Genomic DNA, 20,631 nt, shown 5'->3' with positions numbered 1-20,631 from the left:
TATCATGGGCTCCTCAGTCTGTACAAGTTTGTAGGGGCATTCTGTTCTGTGCACCTGTAGCTGATGCCACCTCCCTACATAGTATTTGACTGAATGAACAAGAAATAGATGCATTATTCTCAGAGATAGTATGGTCTCAAGACTCTCGGGAGTCTCAAATCTCCACTGTAGTGGAGAAGCAGGTGGACTCAGAACCCTGCAGGGTAATCAGTCAAATGACTATGAGCCAAGGGTCTGTTAAAGATGAAGACTGGAAGCAGGCCTGAGAAGATTCCTCCTCCTTCTCAGAATTTCACAAGTAGGACTGGAACCTTCTACAACAGGTGTGAGGTTCTGGAACTAGAAGGCCAGACAACTGATGAGGTGGGTGAAGATCCTTCTGGGATAGTGGGGCCTCCTGAAACAGCGCCATCTGTATCCTGCACCACGCCCTCCTTTGTTAAGAGGAAAAGAAGGGTAGTTGTAATAGGACACTGCTGTCTAAGGGGCATGGAGGGCCTGATTTGCAGACCAGACCCAACTCACAAGAAAGCCTGATGTCTCTAGGGGCTTGGATAAAGGACATTACTGGAAAACTCTCCAGTTTAGTAAGGCCCCTTACAAAGCCAGGCTGGCCAGTGATGAGTGATGGGATGCTGTGTCAAAACTTGAGGAAAGGGGCACTAATGGGATCTCCCAAAGTGCCTCAGGAGGTGTTGGCTACAATGTACCACACCTGAAATGTTTCCACACTAATGCCCCCAGCATGAGGGACAAACAAGGGGAACTCCAGGCTTTGGCCCAGTCCCAGAGATTTGACATTGCTGGCATAAGGCATAAGTGAAACCTGGTGGGATGAGTCCTGTGCCTGGAGTGCCTTGTTGGATGTTTACAGGCTCTTCAGGAGGGACGGGCACGGCAGGAGAGGTGCAGGGGTGGCACTGTATGTAACAGAAGGGGTAGAATGTATGGAGCTCACAGCTGGCAATGGTGCAGTTGAGAGCCTCTGGATAAGAATCAAGGAACAAACAAATAATGCAGATGCCATCGTGGGAGTCTATAGACCTCCTGGCCAGGACAATGATGAATTAATCTTTGAGGAACTAAGAGGCTCTTCCAAGTCAACTGACCTTGTCCTTATGGGAGACTTCAGCCTGCCAGAAATTAACTGGGAACACAACACAGCTGTACAACCCGGGCCAGAAGATTCCTAAAAAACCTGGATGGCACCTTTACGGAACAGGTCCTAAGGGAGCCAGCTCAGAAAAATGCCCTCCTTGATCTTCTGCTTGTCAAAAGTTTGGATCTCATGAATGAAGTGGAGATTGGTGGCAGTCTTGGCCACAGTGACCACAAAGAGATCAAGTTTAAAATCTTGTTAAGAGGAGGAAAAGTGCCAAAATCTGAACTCTGCATCTGAGGAGAGCAGACTTCAGGCTGCTCAGGGAACTAGTAAGCAAGGTCCCCTGGAAAAAACTTTTTACAGATGCTGGCATCCATCAGTTTTGGTCACTTTTTAAACATCACCTCATAAGGGAACAGGAGCAGGCAATTCCCAAATGTCAGAAGTCAAGCAGGGAAGAGGAGGGGCAGACACTGATCTCTTCTCTCTGATGACCACTGACAGAACCCAAGGGAATGCCCTGAAAGTGTGTCAGGGGAGGTTTAGGTTGGATATTACAAAAAAGGTTCTTCCCCCAGAGGGTGGTTGGGCACTGGAACAGCTCCCCAGGGAAGAGGTCCCAGCACCAAGCCTGACAGAGTTCATGAAGCATTTGGACAATGTTCTCAGGCACACGGTGTACCTCCTGGGGATAGTGCTGTGCAGGGCCAGGAGCTGGACTCAGTGATCCTTGTGGGTCCCTTCCACCTCAGCATATTCTGCGTGACTCTTTGTGTGAAGGTTTCTGAAGGATTCACTGCAGTTTGTCCATGGAAATCAGCACAGATTAGCTACTGGAGCCACTCACTGTAACAAATTCTATTTACTGCCTGAGAGAATTCTCTTGCCTCCCACCAAAGTTCTTCAGAAATGTACTTTTCACATGTTTGCAATCTGTCAAGCACACTTTTCAGAGCTTTAAGATGCGAAACACCCACTCCTATCCTATCCCACTTTCTTTGTGCTCTAACAATTAAAGTCCTTGAAAACAGTTGCAAGGACTTAGCAGGTCAACTTCCTTCTCGTCCTGAGCTGAAATAACCTCTTCTTATCCTCTGGAGAAATAGGAAATACACACCTCTTCAGAGGACTTTGCTTTGTATTTTCATTTGCTATAACTTCTAGAATAACTTTCTATGTGGACATACAGCCACCTGGTCTTCTAAAGGGAGAAGTTTTAGACACTTTTTTATTGAACTCATGTACATTGGGATTTTTTTCCCCTTCCCTGGTCAAAAAGAAGTAATTTTTCAGAGACCTCCCCGTTTCCGCTCTACTTATAGGCAAGCCAAAGTTCAGAGAGGTTGACACATGCCATTAGACCCAGTCCAATCTAGAAATAAAAAAATATTTCACTGTGATGCAGCATCAAGAAAGAAGTCTGACATTCCAACCTAAGCATATATATTGCTTTCTTTTTCAAGGAATAAAGTATTTGGTACAAAAGTTCATTTAAAAAAAAAGATTTTGGAGGGAGGGGAAGGATATAGCTTATTATATATTCTATGTTATGTCTACTATGTGTTCCTGCTTGGCATAGTCCTGACAAAATAAATTATACTGAGAGATTACAGCACCTAGGAGAATTCACCCAGGTGTGGAACCACAGCAAACTGCTCCAGGGATGCACTTTAAACATATTAGATTTCTCTCTACAAAAAGATTATTTTCTTCTTTTATTATTAATTGTAGCATTATGTCCTTTCCCAAAGTCATATTTTTGCCATATGCTGTCCCTCTTTTATATCAATTTTGCTACCTCCTGTGACAGCAGCCAATGTGTCTTGCAGCAAATGCTAAATTTGTTATGCCAGAAGGCATGAAAAATATGACACAATGAGTACTTACATGCTACCAGATAACAAAATTATTTTATTTAAAACATTATTTTACACTGTAACACTTCTTTGCAAAACGAGTTTTTCACAAAATTTGCCAATGTTTTCTACCACAAGGAACTTTCTTAAATTTTAAGAGCTCTATCTTCAAATGGAGCAGACTTAACCTTTCCTTTTCCTGCACACCACTAGAGCAGCACAAGCTCGCTCCTTCTTGTCCTGGCATTCCTTTCTGCCTCCCTCCTGTGCACTCCCAGAGTGTCCCTGGCATGACACTGGCCCTCATAAAAGAATGACAGGGACTGCAGAGCTGTGGAGAGCATGGGCACTGGGACTTCTCCCTCTGGGTGCCAGCTCGGCTACTGGATTAATTTTGCTTTAAAGGAAAACCAAAGCTTCCATCACTCTTCTGAGAGATTAAACAGATTAGATTTGAAGGAGATACTGTGCTGAGCCCAGTGCTCTTGAAGCCTCAGACACCTGTGGATGTCAGAGAGGAGCTTGGCACTTCTCTTCCCAGGACAGCAAAGGAGAGTAGGGCATGGATCTAACCTAGAGCTTCCAGTCATTGACATAGATGTGGATCTCTGATGGGCATTTGAGCTTTGGGGGAGTCACTCAGAGAACTGCAGCTCTTTCAAACCAAAGTACCTACTGGTGCAAGCACTCAGTAAATCATACAAAAATCATTGTGGAATCAGTAACATGGAGAAAGGAGATTAACTAGAAACATGGGAAATTATTTAAGTGTTAGAGATAATGAACTCAGCAGGGCCTGACAAAATGTCCCCCTGTGAGTACTCACAGCAGTAGCCAGAGCAGTCTCAGAAGTATTAGCACTGATATCCAAATATGCTTAGAAGACAATGAGATCCCAAAGGACTGGAAGAGGACAAAGAGAAAATCCTTCTCAAAGAGGAAAAAGGTCTATCTAAGAAATTGGAGACTGTTCAACCTAACTTCAGTACCCCAAAGAATAGTGGAATAAATTATAAAGTAATCTATCAGTCTGTTAACACAAGAGGGTAATAAGAATCATTTAACATGTATTTTTGAAAAAAATGTGCTCAACACAACTTCCTTCTTTGATAAAATTATTGGCTAAGTGGATGAGTGGGAAGCATGAAAATATCTTGTCTTTATTATGGCTTTTGACAGTGACCAACAAGATACCCTCATAATCAAACAAGAGAAATATATTCTAGATAAAATTGCTGTAGAGAAGGTTGAATAAAGAATAGTTCAAAGTCTGTTTTCTACCAAAAGGAGATTAACAGATTCTTAGAGAGATATGTCCTACATCTTAAAGTCTTCAATATTTCCAATAAGGTGAAATATTATACAGAGAATATATTGGGGAAAAAAACAGATAACCCCAAATAGATAGCTCTCTGGATAAGAAACAAAAAATTATCTTAACAACTTTGACAAATCATCTGAGAGAAAGAAGCTGATATCTACTGTGTAACTTATGATGTAAATCACATGAGCAGGGAAAACACCAAATGTATAACTACAAAATACGGAGTAAAAAGTTAAAAAATACATCAGGAAAGGATTAGAAATATACTGCAAATCACACTTCCACTTCAAAAAAAAAAAAAAAGGAAAATATCTTTCCAGCCTATACAAAAGGTGCTTAATCATTTTAGTATATCTGGGACTATATGTCTATTACATATATTGAGCAATTCCTCTATTGCTAAACACTGCACACGAACACAGAATATTCATAGGAAAGCTAAAAATATAAAATATTTCAGACATTCTGGAAAACATGAAGTAGTGGGGGTGATTCAGCAACAAGCAAAGAAATAGGCTGTGGATTCCATTTTCACATCACTAAAAAGTTGATATGAAACCCACAGGGGTACATTATTTGCTATGGAACTGGCAAAGAAAAATTTACTATAGATTGAAAAACATCAGCATTTGTGTATATTTGGAGGAATTTATAGAATCCTTGAAATCACTTTGATCAGAGGTTTTGGATAAAGGAAACCTATCCTCATGTCAGGGATGACTTTGTAACCAAACCTCACTAAAAATATATGTATGGTAAATCGAAAAGGCGACATTGGCTCCCACTAAGTTTTCTGGAGATCACACCACCATTGAACCTGCTCCACAAACTGATCTTCTCTAGCTCTGTGGTCATCCACCCTTCAATTCCTCACACCCAGGTCTTTCTAGTAAAATCCAGTAGTAAAATATTTCTTTACCTTCCTTCTAAAGATCAAGTGGCATGAAGGTTAACACTATTATTCCCAACAGTTTCTCTAGTGGAAAACACAAGTGTTTGTTCTGTGTCATTCAAACAGGGAGAATTTCAGTTTTCTCACTTAAAGTAATGGGCATCTTTTTAAAAAAACTTTGGAAGACACTTAAAATGTATTTTGCAAATTTGGAGAATCAGGGAAAGTAGTTTAAAAGCAGCAAAATTAAAGAGAGCTGTTCATAGGCACCTTGCTGCTGTTAAATAGTTTGAATAATTCTTTGGGATAATCTCCTGAGATGGAAGATATGTCAAGACAATTTAACAGCTCTCCTCTGTAATTTGAAGTATTCCTTATTTCAAAAGCTGGAGTACATTTAAGGATACATTTCAGGCTCCCTAACTCCAGTGGAATCAGAAGTCTTTCTCTATTGACTTCCTAAATGCATTAAATTCTCTTCTAAATTGGAGCCTCTGCATGTCTCTGCAGCCCTCTGTAACCCAAGGGTTTTCACCAGATACACATCCCAAAACAGTGAAACAGCTGGAACATTTCAATGTGTTACAAGAAACTTAATTTTAAAAAGATATTCAGGTAAGGTTAAATTTTTAGTCCTTTAGGACTAGCACCAACACAGAACTCCAAGACCATTCTGCTTTACACCCCTTGTCATAAAGAATGCTGAAAAATGGGGAGGGGGGAGAACCACTGGTTGAAATGTAGTCCAGAGAGAGGCAAAACATTTCTGTCTTTGGGACATTTTAGTGCATATAGAGACCAATGTTCTTGTTCCTTCCAACCAGCGGGAAGATCCCCTGATGAGGGAACTCTGCTGAGATGTAGCCACTGGCATTTACAGGATGATGTTACAAGGGAGAAATGATGGTTCTGTAGCAAAATATTAAAGACCTTTTTGGGTTCTGACACATGAAGACATCTAGGCAAAGGTGGAAAATTATCTGTTCTAGCACTGGGCAGCTGCACAGGGTGCCTGTGAGCCCAGCTTTGTGCTGTGTCACTCATCCTGAACAGAGGAAAGGGTCCCTGCAGCCATCCTAGCCTTGGATCTGGAACAAGCTGGCTGGCTGACTCCAGAATAGGCCCCAGGAGTCACATCATGTTTATAGAGATGATCAAGAAATCTGTTTCTAGGTTCACCATCTTATCTGGCAATGCCTCATGTCACACCAAGGAGATCAGTTGGTGATTTCTGAGTAATCCTAAATAGAAGAAAATTGGGTTGTATACAAAGCAAATGGGAGCAAAACTCAAGACTCAGGACTTACCTGCAACTTCTAATACACTTCGTTTCAATACTCATTTAAACAATGAAATGTCCATGCCAAAGGCCTTCTTCACACAAAGGTTCAATGAAAATAGTATTTGAAGGAAGTGCTGATGCAGTGTTTTTGTTTTGAAGTGGAATCCAGCTGTGCCCAATATATGGAATTCTGGTATATCTTAAATTTTACAGTATTTCTAAAGGGCTGAATGACACTACTCCTATGAATCAAGACTACTTAAAAGTATTTAAATTAAACCCATTCACAAATATTTTCTGACAATAAATAGTTTAAGATATGTGTCTATACTATTCACACTACAAGGATATAAAGGAGGGACAGTAATTATCAAGGAGAAACTTTAACTAGATTAGTGAGGGGAAGATACCATTGTTCCAAGGTGTGTTACACACCAAGGTGTGCGTTATTATCTCTTAGTGGGCCACTTCCTGCCAAGTGACAATGGATTGGCTTCTCATGAAGGAAAGGGGATAGTACTCACACTGAATTTCAAAAGAATGTTATTGTGACAGCATTATATACACATACAAATTATGAAATCAGACAACTGCTCAGCATATGGGTGAATTCATGGTCCCAGGAAGCTTAGCTCAGGAGGAGCTTCCAGTTCCCAGACTGATGTTCCCTTAAAAAGCAACACAATGGAAACTTTGCAAACACCACTACGCTAAAAAACAGAACGAACTTCAGCTATTACCATGCTAGCTGGGGATGTTTGTCACAGCAATATCTATAAATGGAGACATTCCCCAAAGCTTTATTAAATTTTGTACTGGATTATTAAAACAAAGCCCTTTTCCATTGAGGAAACAGGTTATTTGGGATTTTTTTTTTTCAGTGTACTTCTACCAATAATACTGTCCAGTTCCCTCTCTATAGACTTGCTCCTGCCCCTCTCCAGCCCTTGGGGGAGGAAATCTGCATTTATTCAAAGGATCTTCACAAGCCTTATTTTTTAAAGACATCTTTGATCAGAAGTCACCCTCAGGTATATATAGAAATTAAGTCCCTGGAGTGCTACAAACCTTTCTGGTATCCTTCCTTGCAGGAAATTGAAAGAAAGAATTCAAAGATCTCTTTGTAGACATTCATCTTTATGCTGTGCAGTAAAGATATGAGTGAGCAATGAAATAAATCTCTCATAGGTTTCCTGTGCTTAAAGCTTGTAGAACAAGTATGAAATCAAACGATGAACACTATCTATCTGATTAGTTCCTTTCCTTGCATAACAATTACAGGCAACAGCTTTGAAACTATGTCCTTGGGAAAAGACACAACTTTGACTTTCAGATGGTTGTTATGTAAGGCTGAAAAAGTTATTCAGTAGAAAGTGTCTTTCCCTTAGAACTTTGCAGCAATTTAAATCAGTTTTAGTTCCAGTAAGCTTACTGGAAAGTAAGTTTCACTTTTACCAAGTGAAATATCTCACACAGAAAAGGGAGAGATTCAGGCTCAAAGAAAGAATAATGTACAACACAAACTTTATGGTGCGAGAAAATATACTGAGTCATGAGTGGAAGGACATATGAAAATAACACCTGCCTGACTTTTTCCACATCCTGATGTCTTCTGCTTTGAATTTGGAACCAAGAGGCATTGAAAGCAAGAGTGTTTTTACAGAGCCAAGATCTGTGATGCAGACCAAATCCACACATTTTTCTGACATCCTGCAATTTTACTAATACTTAAAGGAGAGGTTTGGTCCCTCATAAGGCAAAACATGCTTGCTCTCTCTGGTATTAAAGTTGTGAAGATACTCAAGCTAGACCTTGTTGAAGCAGAGTTCCCAAAATGAAACATTAAAGATAATTTCAAACTTTTCTTTGAAAATAGAAATGCTCATTGTACTCTCTTTTCTCTCTGTGAAGAAGACAAAAAACTGTGTATCTCTTATTGCAATTATTAATGAAAACCTTGCAGAATCAGGAAACAGACTTTTCAGATAAGTCTTATTTGGTGTCTGTAATAACGGAAATCCCATTTCCAGCACACCATAGTGTCTAGTCATCCCACACTACTGTTTAGAGCAATGCTGTGTACTGGAACTGATAAAACACACTTTAGAAATAGCTCTTTAAGAATGGCCAGATACAGCAGAATCAAATGTGGCACTCACATGTATTATATCATCAGAAGGCCAGCATAACATACACCTGATCTTTAAGTTTCAGGTGATCTCAGAAACAATGGGAGTTACACGTTCAAGCTGCTTTTTTTTTTCCTAAATAGATCTATGAGACTATAATAATAACTTAGTTTTAGACAAAATCCATTACATAACTGTTTCCCAGTGCTAGATAGCTTTTAGGTCCTTTTAAAGATCTGTCCTGTTACTTTCTTATGTATTCTTTGTCAATCATACATTTTCCTGGTTTACTTAAATGCTAAGCCCATTGCCGCAATACTCAAGAGATGGCTCCTTTCCAGCAACTTGCTAGGTAAATTTTGCATATGTAATATTATCTGTGGCTTTGACACAGCAATATTTCCCTGCTTCATTTGAGCAGGTGTTTGTGCTCAGTTCAGCTTGCAGACTTAATGCATCATCTTCTGGCGTCCATATGCAAATACAGATCAGAAACACTTTCCAAAACATTAATATGAAAAAGGAAAAGCTTATTATGCAGATGTATTAAGAGGCCTACACAGAGTCACCGACCCTGTAAGCCTCAGGGTACAACCCAGTGGTTTCCTCCAATCTGTGGAGCATTCCCCTGCTACCAGCAAGTTTGTAGAAAGACTGAAAATCCAGAGACCTACCTACTTCCACCTTTCCTTTTCTTCAAGTGTCAAACTTCCCTGACAACATGTTCCCACAAGATGTTATTAACTACAAGGAGGCTTTTGAGTAGAAATAAGTGATTTGCAACACTTGGCTGAGAAAGGAAAAAACATAATTTGAAAATTTTAGTGAAATAGATGAGCCTGATCAAACAAACTTGCATTACTCTTATTCTTTCAAGTTTCAGCCTACCTCATACATGTGTTGTCACCATTATCTCTTCTTGCACTGCACACAAAATCAGGTAAAGGCATGGTTTCTTTTTAGTATTGTTATATTTTAACATAATGCCACTGCCACAATGTACAGTAGTACATGCAACTGCATGTTCTTTTTACAGAAATCAGAGGATTTTTGACCAACTGCAAGGAATTACTTTAATACACATGGACACACAGGTATGCATGCACTCACCTGTGACTTATCCCACTTTGAGTTCCACAAATCAGGCACAACATAACATAAAACAGGCAACAAAATTAAGATATGCAGAAATGCTCCCTCTTGGCATCACTGTGACTTTCTCGTTTGTAATTTATCGGAAATCTGAGAACAGTAACAAGGGTTTATTACTATCACAACTATAGGGGCACAAAGTAAGTGTTCATTAGCCCTGTGTTCAGTCACCCACATATCACCTGCTGTGGGAGTTAGAAGATTGTTGCTTCAAGGGTTCAGGTCTCCAAGCACAGGCAAGTCCACAGACAATGTCTGAATGAACAAGGTGGGACTGTAACCCCAAGACTGGATATTCTCTGTCCAACATGTCTCTATCATGACAAAAAGTGTTTGCAGTATTTCAGAGTTCTCTGTGCATCTCTACTGCTCATTTTCAGCACTCTTCTTTCAGGGTCTTTCAGTGAGACCATACCCCAGTCTTCATTTTTATATGATCATCTGAACAAAAATAAACTGAGGATTTTTTTCCTTTGGATTTGTATTCCTTAAGAAGCAATATAAAATTTTAATTGTAATTTTGAATATGGCATGCTCACTTTGAGCCCATCTGTTCTTTCCCCTCCCAGACACAGCTGTGATTCTGGAGCCACATGTTGCTTGAGCACAGAAAAACCAATGAGCTTCACTGCTCACACATGAAGGGCGAGTCTAAGCAGCATAAAGCTGTGTCAGGGAGAGATACCAAAGCAAACTTGTAATAGATTAACATGAGTATTGAAAACAGCATTGCTTGCATATTCCCTGCTGTATTATTTATAGCCAACACTGTTGTACTGCTTTCAGGACTCAAGCCAGCATCTGAGAGCTGCTATCTGCACATGCAACTGCGCTGAATTACTGTGCCCAGCTCAGCTGCCTCAGTGGAGTCTAATCCCATAGAGACAGCAACTTGAATGCCAGCTAATTATATGCAAAGATGAAGTTTCTCTGCATCACCCATTTTCACTGATTAATACTCTGGTCTTAAAGCCCTGAGCACTTTCAACTCTCTTTACTTCCACAGTAGCAGCAGAATAGGCAGGCTGCCCAGCAGCCTGGTGAGTGGCTCAGCAGATCCCCAGTTCTCTGCAGAGATAGTTTGTATGAACTGTGGTTTTCCAGATTTCATCAGCACAGCCACAATTTTCTCCATCGTTTCATCCCAGTATCAACATTATCTCATCCTTCAAGAAATTACTGTCCACCCTGTGTGCAGTGGTTTTCAAGCTGTAGTATTACATAACAGGGGTTTTGAGATCAGCTGTAAGAACTTCAAAGACTTTCTACATCAAGGCAATCTGAATTTTTTTCCACAACAGAGACAGTTGTCCCTTGTAGTATTTTTCCTGTGATAGTGCTTGCAACAGGAAAAGGCACTGTGCATAATGGTAGTAAACTGCTCTATTGGCATAAGGACCCTACAGAATTAATTCTTTGTAAATTTGCTGTCAAGGCAGTAACAGAGATCTCAAAACTAGATCACCAATAATCAAATGAGATTTTCCACTGAACCACAGAAAATCTTCTCAGTTCCTTAGCAGATCTCGTTACACGTAAAAAGCAACCCAGGATCCGGAATCACTTTAATCTGCTGTTGTCAATATACTATGTAGATATAATATCTGTAGAGTATATTGCTGTGTGTTCACCCAGAAAACAGCACCCACTCTGTCTTTCTGCTTCATGGCATATCATAAACACAAACTTGCTTATCATCCTCTTGGCTCTGGTATCTTTTGGGACATTTTTTTACTAAGTAATCTCTCCGTAAGTGCAGTACATGCTGTAAAAACCCAGTAAATCAGATGCAAACTTACCAGAACTGAGTTAGGCAATGTTTGTGACAAGACTATTTTCTCAGTTCACAATCTTGATTTGATTAGCAAGTTTTCATTGTGCCTGTGGAATTCTCTTTCTGGGAGGGCAAGAACAAGTGACTGTGGCTTATTTCAAATGCATTAGTTAAAGCTTATAACAAGCTCTTAAGGAGAAAAAGCAATGTAAAAAGGGAAAGTAGAATCTTCATATTACAACAAAATTGTTCACAGCATTACAGTTCCTGCTGTATCAACATTTTTACAGTAAATGACAGTCAAGGGTTTGTAATTCAGTCACGACATTTCTTTCTGCCCTGAGACAGTATCCTAGGAAAGTGGCTTTTCAATTTATCTGAATTCTTAAACAAAACCACACATTTCATATGTGTTTTCTGCTCAGCTCACTGTGAAAGCCATTGTAAAATAAAAACAATATTAAAAATTGATGTACTTAAAATCTACTCAACAGTTTGATGACAGATACTTTAGTCATTTATACAAAAATAGAGGAAGTCCATTATTTTATGTCCCCTTGAAAAGTAAGATTTGCATAAAAATATAATTTGTCAGAGATTTTGGTCTGGCATTGTCACTGCAATATAAGAAAGATATTAAGCTATTAAAAAGTGTCCAAAGGAGGGGCATGACGATGGTGAAGGGCCTTGAGGGGAAGCTGTGTGAGGAGTGACTGAGGTCACTTGGTCTGTTCAACCTGGAGAAGAGGAGACTGAGGGGAGACATCATGGCAATCTACAACTTCCTCATGAGGGGAAGAGGAGGGTCAGGCACTGATCTCTTCTCTGTGGTGACCAGTGATAGGACTGGTGGAAATGGCCTGAAGTCAGGGGAGGTTTAGGTTGGATATTAGAAAAAGGTTTTTTTCCCGGGAGGTGGTTGAACACTGGAACAGCTCCCCAGGCAACTGGTCACAGCATCAAACCTGATGAATTCTCCAGAGTTCAGGCACATGGTGTGATTCTTGGGGATGGTGCTGTGCAGGGCTGAGTTGGACTCAGTGATCCTTGTGGGTCCCTTCCAACTCAGCATATTCTGTGATTCTCTGATATATCAGAACCATTTTACCATACCTGGGAAAATTATTAATTACTGTAAAAGTTAACAGTCAGGTTAGCTATAGGTTAGCAATCAGCATGTGGCAGGCGTGCCAGCAGGAGCTTCACCTGAGCCATGAGTGGTGCCTCTTGCACCAGAGCCCGTCACTGCCCATTGGTGGCTGCATTACACCTGCTTGTAACATGGCTAGAGACAGTCAGTCATTTTCATTATAATCAACAACAAATTGTTTGTAAGTTAATGTAATACATTTCTGGCACAGTGACTTCCTCCTGGAGGCAATTTCATATTTTCTTCATTGTGGTGCTCTGAAATTCATCTTTTCATAGTTGCACTGGTTTCCAAAAGCAAGCAAAATTGCGATTGTTTAATTCAAAAAATGTGTTTGCACTCATTATCCTTTGCTATTTTAGTTAGGGAGTAAAATAGAAATTAAGATTTGCACTTTGATTCAGAGAACAGCTGATTTTTTTCACTTTTAGAAGGCAATCACTTTCAGAGTGGTTGTTTCAAGATGCATATCCACCCTGTGCTGGACAGTATTAAGCTGTCCTTCTAAGGTTATTTTGAACTTTGTCATCTTGTCATAATGTACTGAATTAATATTAAAAAACCATAATTTAGAAGTATTACACTTAATAGAGAGAATAAATTTAGGAGGACCTAATAGAGTTGTATATTTTAAATCTTTCTTCCACTGTCACTAAGACCTTCCTTATTCACAGCCTTCATTTGGATACTGAGACACAAGGCTAGAGTCAAAACTTTTTATAAAAGAATAATTTGGGTTTTACACATATTGATATGCACTCCAGGCAAACATCTCTCTGATCATAGCCAGGGCCAGCTAAACACAAAACAAACACTCTGGTGAAGGACCTGAGCAGGGCGTCCTGGCATTAGAGCTGCTCAGCCAAGTGCCAAACCTCCACCCCAGCAGCACCCCTTATTCTGGCCTTTCACTCAGTAACTTTCACTGTGGCTCAGGTCCCACAGACACCCTGCACATGGACCCCATGGAGCTGTGCCTTTGGAATGGCAGCTGTTTATCCACTCCTGGCCCAGAGTTTGGGTGAACATTGCATACACTACATACACAGTAAATCCAAGGTGGCAGGGAAATGCATGTGTTGAAGGTATTTCTGCTGTGCTTTTAAGTTATTATGCTTTGGCTCCTCATTGAATCTGGCTGACTTCTCAGAGAAGCTCACCAGGAGAATTTGTTCAGCTTCCTCTGCCTGCCCTGCTGCAGGGACAATAGCTTCCAGGCAGCCACAAAAACCTTTCAAAATAACACAACGATTTTTGCTTTGGCCATCTGTCCATGGATTCAGATTAAAGTGCTTTTAGAGAAAATAATTCTTTGCCTTTTTTTTATTATTATTCATTCCACATTGCCTCTCCTGAGCCAGAGATAACATGATAGGTCAGATTTCTCGTACATCTCCTACAGTTTCAAAACCAAAAAACACTCTCTGTAAGCCATCAAAAAAAAAGCTGTAATCCTTAAACTAACAGTGTAATTATAAATCCATATCCCACAAAAATGTTCCCTACTAGCTACCACTGTCAATAGTAAATAATTTACATAGAGAGGCTATAATGGTAAACACTCCACTTAAAAACTCTTCACAGCAGACAGCAGGATAACAGTGTAATTCAAACCTAGAATTGAGAAATCTTTTACTCTCATGCAATTTCCCCACTGACAAACCACAAACAAAATTCTACGGAACTTCCTGCAGAAGGAAATGCACTCAGTGGAACAGAGGTGTAAGGGCTCAGGCAAAGATGCTTAAGTGCAAATATATTACAGGCTGCTAAATTGAGCTCTGTCTAGTGCTGTACTACATAATGCTTCCTGGAATAAAGCTGGGAAAAGTTTTATGATTGAGAAGACCCCTTCTCTCACATCAGGGATTACATATAAGTTTCTGGCATGGTTTTGCTGGGGAGAAGTGCTGCAAGGAATTCATCCCCGTTCTGTCATGCTTCGACTCCCCACAGAGCAAGGCAGGAGCCCTGTGCTGAGCCTGATGAAGACTTGGCAGGCACCAGCCCTGCACGTCTGACTGAACTTTGCCTCATCTGGCAGGGTACACAAGGACAGAAAAAGGGCTGAAAAGCAATGGAAATTGGATGGAAAGACCTGTTTTTAAGGGGTAACAGGAAAAACAAATAAATTCAAAAGTAAAGCTGCTTGCAAATACCTTGTATTTAGTCATGGCCAGTTGTCCAGTCCCGTCATAGTGATGCCACCCTCCAGTTAAATGGTTTCCAGTGCTTGCAGTCCAGCTGTCCTCCCAGTGCACCAGGTTAGGACAAAATCGTAATTACCCCGTGGCAGAGGAAAAACTAACTGTGATTCTTATACCCTGAAATAAGCAGGAGGCATTTGGTATTCAGTGCTGGAAAAAGTGAGGACCTGTCTGCCTTGGATTAAAACTTTGTTTCCAAACCCTCTTTTATTGTAAGCTTTGGCATCCTCACTCTTTTCTATTTGAAAGAACCCCCATTATAGAAGACACATGAGAAAAAAAATCAAATGTAAATAGAGCACATTGAACAAGCTTAAGGCAATAACAAACAAAAAATATTCTTTAAAAGGCACAAAATGTCACCTATAAAATAATTAGTTACATTGCCTGAGTCTCACCAGGCATATGTATCACATTGTTCTTTCATTACTTTTCTTCAAATGAAGTTGTACAATCAGCAGAAATCCATTAAGGAGACAAAGTATTCCTATGCTGAATAGCTTGCTTGCTTTTCTTGCTTGTCTGTAAACTGTAGCTTTTTATCCTTCTTTTCTCCTTTCCTAAACACTGATACAACATGATCAAATTTCATACAAGTAAAACTTATTAAAATGAGAGTAGATGAAATTTTTAATTTTCTAATTTCATATTCCTACAAAAAAACCCATATCTGCAACAGGGAAATTGAGTAATATGTATTATTTGCCACATACTTGGAGCCATGAAATACAGATTATTTCCTGTTACTTAGTCCTTCCTGCCCAAACCTAATGTTATTAAATTCACTGTTATGCTGTGATATTTGTAAGGAACAATAAAAAAAGCTTAACTGCTTTAATGTGTCTTATGAATATATAATCAATCTAATCTGACAGGTAGAATATTTAAAACTTTACTAATTTCAAGCTGAGAAAAAAAATAAGAGAGGAGGATGAGTGGAGCAGAGTCATCTGTGTAGGCACTGTTAATGCACTAATGGAAAATTCTATATGTAAAATGATGGGGGGAAATGGCACTGTGACTTACTCTGTATTTTCTAGGGAAGTTTAACATACACCCCAAAAATGGATATCAACTAGAAAGACAGACAATATGTAGAAGCATACTTGTATTTACTAACTCTTCAAGTTGCTTATAATGGAGAAATCAAGAATTGAAATATATGGCTTTTCATGGCACATTTGTGTTTGCATGCTGTGATTCAGTCCTCAGATGCAATTCTGTATTTAAATACAAGCTTCCACCTTCTTCTTCTAAGGGGTGTCTGTCTTTTTCTGTGCACAGGATGAGGAGAACCCTAAGAATAAATGCTGTGAATATGAGTATTATCCATAGCAGAGTCTTTCAAGCTTGCATGTTTGCTTGCTTACTTTTTTTTTTTTTTTTTTTTTTAATAACCAGAACCACGCAACCATTCTGAGACAAAACCAAGTCTGACCCACTGGTTTTTTTGATGGGGTTTTTTGGGGGGTGGGAGAAGGCACCTTACTAACACTGGACATTGTTTCAATTTTTTTTAGAATTTTTTGGCCTCTTTTAATCCATCTGGGTGAATGAATTCACATTGTTAAAGAAGAGTTGCAGTCACTTCCTGACTAGCTTTCTGGTTGAGAGACACTGATCTTCTTTTCTCACATGCTGCAAACGTTTCTACTGAAGCTTTTAAATGTAAATACTTAGATTTTGCCCATTTAAGCAGTTTCACCTGGCAACAAAAGAAAATCACGAACCACTCCTCCAGTTTCTACCTTGGACACAAATAAATGCCTCTCATTTAAACACCTTTACTGTAAACAAATGGTATTTTCTGCCCATCTTTTTTTGTTTGTTTTCTAAAATGATTGGGTTGGTTTTGATTAATTTTTCAAGCTATAATGCAAACTGGACTCTACAATATATGTTCTGTGGGAAAGCATCCAAGTCCTGACCACAAGCAGTTAAGCATGTAGCTTATCTGCATCAACCTGAGTTTCCCCAGCACCAGGAAAAATCCCCTCTTAAAGAGAGTACATGACAACTTTCATGAGAAAAAAAAAGTATTGCAAGAAAAATTCATCTTTGATTTGCAACTGCTAAGGTGTTTCAAGTATGTTTCTAAAGCTGATAGCAGAAAGAAGGCAAAGAGCTATAGTAGCTGGATACAATCATCATGGGTAACACTCAAATGCACTGAGATGAAAAACGTTATATTTTCTTACTTTTTCCTAATGACAATTTTCGGGTGGAGAGAATTCCCATGCAGGTTTCCTCAGCTGCAGAGCAGTAGTCCCTACTTGGGTAGAGCAGAAGACTGCACTGAAGCACAGTTTTTGGATCCATAACTTTGAAGCTTGTTAATACTTTTCTCACTATAATTCATTTCTATGATAGCGCTCAGCTCTAGCTCATGCACAGCAGTTTTGAAGCAGAACTCATATGATAGTAATAATCATTAGGCAAACATCACCCACAGGCAGAGGTGGTGAGTGATGCTGTGGTGGAAGGGAGAGCATCCTGGGTATTGAACTTCATTTTTTTCCCACATCGCTTCTATTTGGAACAAAGCTCCTAGTGAAATTCCACTAACGGTTCTTTCCTTTGGTCTCCCTTAAACGGTTTGAACTATTTCTTTGACAAGCATGAAAGATAAAATTTATTACAGCATATATTTTCATGACTTTCTTGGAAGTAGACCATAGTTTTATATTCAGTTCTTCTGAATAGTGAGCAAAAAATATTTCCTTAAAATGAAAAATACACAGTCATAGGGGAAAAAAAGAAAGATGATGTTTAGAACAAGTTGCTGGCAGTACAGCTGCCTCACTTTAATCCATCTTTAGTCAGTATAAGAATGCATTGAGCACGTTGAGTAAAGTGCTCTGAGATGGAAAGGAACTGTTGGCTTATTCTTTTTTGTAGGCTGAAAGGCATTGCATTTGGAAACATGAAAGTGTGGAGATGGGTATTTTTCTGCTTGAGAAAGAACTTAATCAAGAAGACTTGTGGTTTGGAGATGAAATAAAAAGATATGTCCTGATTTACCAAGCTAAAATGAGATAGGAAAAGGATTGCCTACCTAGAAATACTAGTAGTTCAACATTTAAGATGAACTCCATGCTAAGATCTGGCAAATGGCTTCAAGAAATAGGAATACAAAAAATTATCTGTTCATCTCTTTTGGTCATGCCTTTTTCCACACCTGAAATCTCCACAACCTGAAGATATTGTACAGGCTTGAAGCCAACGCGAGCTTCATCAGCCCTAGGATTCAATGAGAAAATGGTGATTTACATCCCTGGGGGCTCATATTTCTGTCTGGGATTTCTGAGACTGAAATATATGCACAAGAGCTGTACAGTGGCTAGACAGTGAGTTCATTATTGTGTGATGTCTCAGACTTGCCATGCACATGCTGAAGCAAAGGTCATCATCACCCTCTGCAGAGTGTATGAAACAGGGCTGATGGGAGCTAGGCATCTAAACCCATTTGTCATCCACAAAATGGTGGGTGTGTGGATCGCTACAGGTTTGTTTCACTTCTTCCCATCTTAATCCTCAAGGCAGATGGGCTTGAGTTCACCATCACAAATTACCTGGCCTGTTCTGACAGACAGGTTTTGAAAAGAGTAGTCATCAGCACATGTAGCGTCAGCTCATTTTCTTGCTCTGCCACAACTGTTGCCCTTTCAAAATTAAATCTGGATATATTTTCCCTTATGAAAATGTCTTTGTTACAATTTGAACTTCAGACAACTATCAGCCTTAGATATTCCCTAAACCAGGTGAAAAGCATGTTAACTGAATTGAGACACTCCAATCCTGCACCCTCCACCACCTGCTTGAAACTGGAGCAGGTCCCTTTTGCTGGATGAAAGACAATGTGGGAATGCAAATGAGAAAATTCATTAAAACAACTTCTGATAGCCGTCTCTCAGCAAAGGTGCACACTAGGATGACGTTATGCATCTCTGCGTATAATAAACTTTCATGCACATATTTGACTTGTTTCAGCGAGGAACACTCTACTCTGGACTCATCAACAATAGAAGAAAATAATTCCATTCATTGATCGGTTCCAGTTTACAAACAGAATTTATATGTCATCAGAACTCTTTTAGTTTTTAACTTGCAGAAATTTACCAAATATAAGACTATTTTCATAATGTATTGACTTTGGTAGGAAATCTGGCTTAAGGAACCTCTAAGGGATTTTCGCTTTCCTGCTTTTCTTCACTTACTTTGCTTCTCTGATGACATTTATCACACCCCCACAGATGGACAAACAGAATGGCTTGCAGAGAGCACACAGTAAAGAAGCTCACTAAATGATCTGGGTTAAAAATAATCCACAGGGGAAAAAAAAAAAAAAAAAGGCATCACTTACAAGTTCTCATTTCCTCTTTTCCAGGCTTGAAAAGGCACATAAAAACACAACCCTTCACAAAAGAACAATTTTCTCATCAGATATATCTTCAATGTATACAATGTGATTTCTCCCATCTCCAGGCTGTTTCGTGTCCCAGATCCTTTTATTTTCATCTAGGGCATTTACTCAAAAGGTCCACACATATGCATTGCTTTCTTGGGTGCCAGTGTGGACACCCCAGCCTGGAGCACCATCTCTACCCATACTGCACATGCTTAGGATGCTGCACAGCCAACTATGGACATCAATTTCTCACATGAACAGGACACCCATGGGCATGACGTGCTCTTTCCTTCTCATAATTGAGCACTCCTGTAATTTACACTTCTTATCTGCACCAAACTAAACCCATAATCTCGCTGGAATGGTGAGAACAGTATTCCTATGCCCTCATGGTGAATGCAGTCCTATAATAACAAGGAAAACAACAGCTGGAATGACCACCACAATTCCTGATCCATAAGAAAATAAAAAGCGAGGAAAAAAAGATGTATGTATTTACATAAAAACCTTTCTCAATGGGTCCAGCAGTTACTGCAGGATTGTTATAAAACATAAAGAGCAGTCATTCTTAGAGCATTAAAGATGTAATGACGATGATCTTCCACATCACCATTTTTTTTTAAAAATACAAAATCAACACACCCTTTGCCACATATTTGACAGGCTTTTCTGCTGTAAGCAGGCTCAGTGGAGATATCCCTTTCCCTCACTGCAAACTCATAACTAACCATGATATGGCATATATATATGATTATTATAGCCATCATTTCTACCCGTTCCCTTCCAAAACTATCACTGCCAAATGCAGCAGATTTTTATACATAGCAGGGAAGATTATGGCAGGGAAGATTAAAGAATTGACCTTCAACCATAAAGTGTTCTTATTAACCTTTTTCTACAGATGAAGTGGCATCTTTTTGTGAACATGTAGATTCAGCAGTGCCATAACTCATACGAGCCATTCGGGACAATTAGCATTATTGAATCTTCATCAGATTCTGATAGACTTAATTACAGACTCTAGACAGTTTGGACTTGATTTGGATCTCAAGATTTACATTCACAAATCAACATAACTCATCAAGAAATTCCCTTTTTTTTCCCAGAGGAATTTTTAGTTGGGACCCATTGTGAGTTACCATAAAAGCATTTTTAATTCTACAGAAGAGAAGCCACAGGAAATCCTCAGGCTCATTTATTTTAGTGAGACAACAGTTTAATACAGAAAATAAACACTTAGTATTAGAGGGGCACCAAAATTAAATACATCAGATTAGATCCCAAACTGTCAAAAATATGTATTTCTAAAAATAATTGGAATTTGAATTGTCCCTTATCCAGCTGATTATATGGTG

The 20,631-nt window shown here is 39.4% G+C and overlaps 1 long non-coding RNA gene across 1 annotated transcript in view; it reads right to left on the bottom strand.

Moving 5' to 3' along the window:
• LOC116440675 overlaps positions 1-14,991 on the bottom strand; it is a 33,223-nt gene extending 18,232 nt beyond the window's left edge. The window contains exon 1 of the long non-coding RNA XR_004238727.1: positions 14,821-14,991. This is a non-coding gene — a long non-coding RNA (uncharacterized LOC116440675). The remainder of the gene's footprint in view (positions 1-14,820) is intronic.
• Between the last annotated feature and the right edge of the window lie 5,640 nt (positions 14,992-20,631).

This window comes from Corvus moneduloides, chromosome 1 (assembly GCF_009650955.1).
Source record: "Corvus moneduloides isolate bCorMon1 chromosome 1, bCorMon1.pri, whole genome shotgun sequence".
Classification (NCBI taxonomy): domain Eukaryota; kingdom Metazoa; phylum Chordata; class Aves; order Passeriformes; family Corvidae; genus Corvus; species Corvus moneduloides.
The sequence above is the reverse complement of the archived record's forward strand: the minus strand, read 5'-3'. Positions and strand labels throughout refer to the sequence as shown.